We start from the raw sequence: 3,513 nt of genomic DNA on the forward strand, positions 1-3,513 counted from the left end.
CATCTGGCTGAATCCAGCCTGAGGAGAGAAAAAAAACACTGAGAATATTTATTTTCTCACGTATTTAGGTTTGGGGTTGATAAGTTCAGTGTCATACAAAATGTTCACACACACACACACACACACACACACACACACACACACACACACACACACACACACACACAAAAGTATATTTGAATGACTTCCAGGTAATTGTGGATTAATGATTGATTTGTTACAAAACATACATTTATGAAGTGTTGAACACAAAACTCAAGTAGAAAATCAGATCTAATGAAATAAATAATTCCATGAGCCTTCTTGGACTCATGCTTGGACTTCAATGACCCCAAACATTTTTTTTCATCATTAATAGTTTTTTTTTCCTTCAGACATCACTGAATTTCAGTTCAACCTTAAAATCTTAACAAAATTGGTCTTAAAACATATTTCCATCAATATGATGAGCTCATTTCCACAGCTTCCACAGACCAGGATGAAGTTCAACCAGGACCACAGCCAAGGCCTCATGGAGGACCTGAGAAAATCCTTTCTGCCATCAGCAGCACTGTGGAGTGGTGTTATGCTCTGAGAGGCTTTCAGACCAACACTGAACTTCAGCTGTGAAAACATTTAGACATCATTAGTTTTTGTAAAACAGGTGCGTTATGTGTTAACAGTCCGTAAAGGTATAATGTCAACATGAATAAGACAACAAAAACTTTACACATATTTTCCATGAAATTCCCTTATTTGTGAAATCACATCTTTTGTTTCAGCACGTAACAACAACATATCTGGAGATTTTTGGCAGATGTGTTTAAGAGGCTGATGATGGATTCTTTTTTGGTTTTTTTTTCAGTGCAAATAAGATCATGGAAGGCAATAAAGACAATAGAAACCCTACATAGAGTAACTAGATATGACTATAATCAAAAAAGTAATACTGAATATAGTAAAACCCTTAACTCACATATTCAATGCTTCCTTTGTAACTGGAGAATTTCCTCATCTTATGAAAATAGCTAAAGTCATCCCAATCTATACAAATGGAGACAGTCATCAGTTCACCAATTACCGTCCGATATCAATTCTTTCTCAATTATCAAAAATTTTGGAGAAGTTACTTGTTACACGCCTGAGAGGCTTCATAAATAAGCATAATATACTCAGTGACAGCCAGTATGGCTTTAGAAACAACAGGTCAACAGCTCTTGCGCTGATTGATCTCATAGAAGAGGTAAAGGATAAAATCGACAGCAAGATGTATTCTGTGGGTATTTTCATAGACTTAAAAAAAGCCTTTGACACAATAGACCATAATATACTTTTGCACAAACTATATCTAAATGGAATCAGAGGAACTGCATATAATTGGTTGAAATCTTACTTAACAAACAGACAGCAGTATGTGCAGATAGGTGAGCATAGTTCAAGTTGGAGAAGCATAACCTGTGGTGTCCCCCAGGGGTCAGTGTTAGGACCTTTATTGTTCTTACTATACATAAATGATCTGTGTGATGTATCACCAAAACTAAAATTTATATTATTTGCAGATGATACTACAATAGAAGGCTCAGGCAAAAATTTGCAGCTCCTTGTGACTGAGATTACAGCAGCACTTTGTAAAATTAAAGAGTGGTTCAATAAAAATAAATTATCACTAAATGTACTCAAAACAAAATTCATGTTATTTTGTAAAATCAAAGAAGACACTAAAACCCAAGTTAAAATAGATAATGTTGAAATAGAAAGAGTGAAAGAATACAAGTTTCTGGGAGTGATTCTGAGTCACAACATGAGCTGGAAGCCGCAAATCAACAGTATCCGAACTAAGATGGCTAAAAACATCGCTATTATGAGCAGATGCAGACACCTTCTTGACCAAAAAGCTCTCCAAATCTTGTACTGCTCACTTGTCCTTCCTTACATCACATACTGTGTAGAGGTTTGGGGAAATACCTACAGAAGCCACTTGGAGATTTTGTTCAGACTTCAAAAAAAATCTATCAGGATCATACACAACGTGGGGTTCAAGGACCATACAAACTCATTGTTCCTAAGATCTAGCTTTCTAAAGCTTGAGGACTTAATACATTTGAAATCTCTGTTAATACTCTACAAGGCAAGAAACAATTTACTTCCCGGTAACATAAATTGTCTGTTTGCTAATAGAGAGGCCAATTATTCTTCCAGGCAAATGCTTAATTTAAAAGTTCAACGTGTTCGTACGACCCTCAAAAGCCAATGTATTACCCGGAGAGGCGTAAATCTATGGAACAGCTTAGATGGGAACCTAAAAAGTGCCATAACTATACATCAATTCAAAAAACTGTATATGCGCCGTATTTTTGATAACTATGCCAGACAAACATAACACTGGAAGTGAATACTGTACGACATAACACACGCTCATAAACAGGCACATGCACGGGTTAGGGTGCATGGGCCTGGGTATGGAAAATGAACACACAAAATATAATAATACTGTCGGACATAGTATGATTATGAGTATACTGTAATAATATGAAATATTGTGTGATTGGTTTGAATAACAATGAATAATGACTGATTGGTTAATGATGCAGCTCATGTCCAGGCATGCACACACACTGTGTGGCATACCAGGACATGAATCTTGTACCACATAACACACACACATTCATAGGCAGGCACATGCACATGCTACTGTGTAATGGCCTGGGTATGGATGATAAAATTATGTATAAATACAACAACATTACCATGTGACCCTCAGTGATATATTTACGAGATATGGGAAGGGGTAGGCACTGATAAGCTTCTGCTTCAGCCTACTCCTTTTGGGCTTTCATTGAATGGTTCTGTATACTTTTGTTGACATGTTTGTTATGTTATGTGATATGCCCAAATAAACGAAACGAACGAAAAAAGAGTACAGTCATGATAATGTTATGGCAAATAAAGACAAGCAATAAATTAATTATTAATTTCATTATGTTTAATAATAACAACAATAACAAGCAAAATCAAATATCACAACCTCAACAGTTATTCATTTTTATTGATTAGTAATAATTGTTTGAATTTCATTTTGCAGCAGAACATAAGAGAGGACAGTAAAAGAGAAAGTATCCTGCTGGAGAGCTGATGGACATGAAACATGTTGAGTTAAAGTCCAGAAAAACCTGCAGACTGGACGACTTTGTGGTTCAGTATCAACTGTCACACACCGCCCTCCTCAAGGAATCTGAAGAAAAGATCTTCCAACTTCCAACTTACTGCTTATTTCCAGGATCGTAACCCAAAACTGTACTTTCACCGTTTTTAATATTTGATAAATATTTTATCAATTGCGGGATTAAATGTTCATATGAAAAGAAACAACGAAATTATTTTTTATCTAGAAAATCAATATTTACAAACATTTACTTTGAAAAGTTTTACAAGTAAAAAAGTAACGCGTATCAAATAAGTTTGAATATATAAAAGGAATGATCTTCTCTGTCTGAAGATTGATTCTGAGGTTAACTGAAGAGTCAAAGATAAAAA

This window comes from Salarias fasciatus, chromosome 18 (assembly GCF_902148845.1).
Source record: "Salarias fasciatus chromosome 18, fSalaFa1.1, whole genome shotgun sequence".
In the NCBI taxonomy this organism is placed as follows: Eukaryota; Metazoa; Chordata; class Actinopteri; order Blenniiformes; family Blenniidae; genus Salarias; species Salarias fasciatus.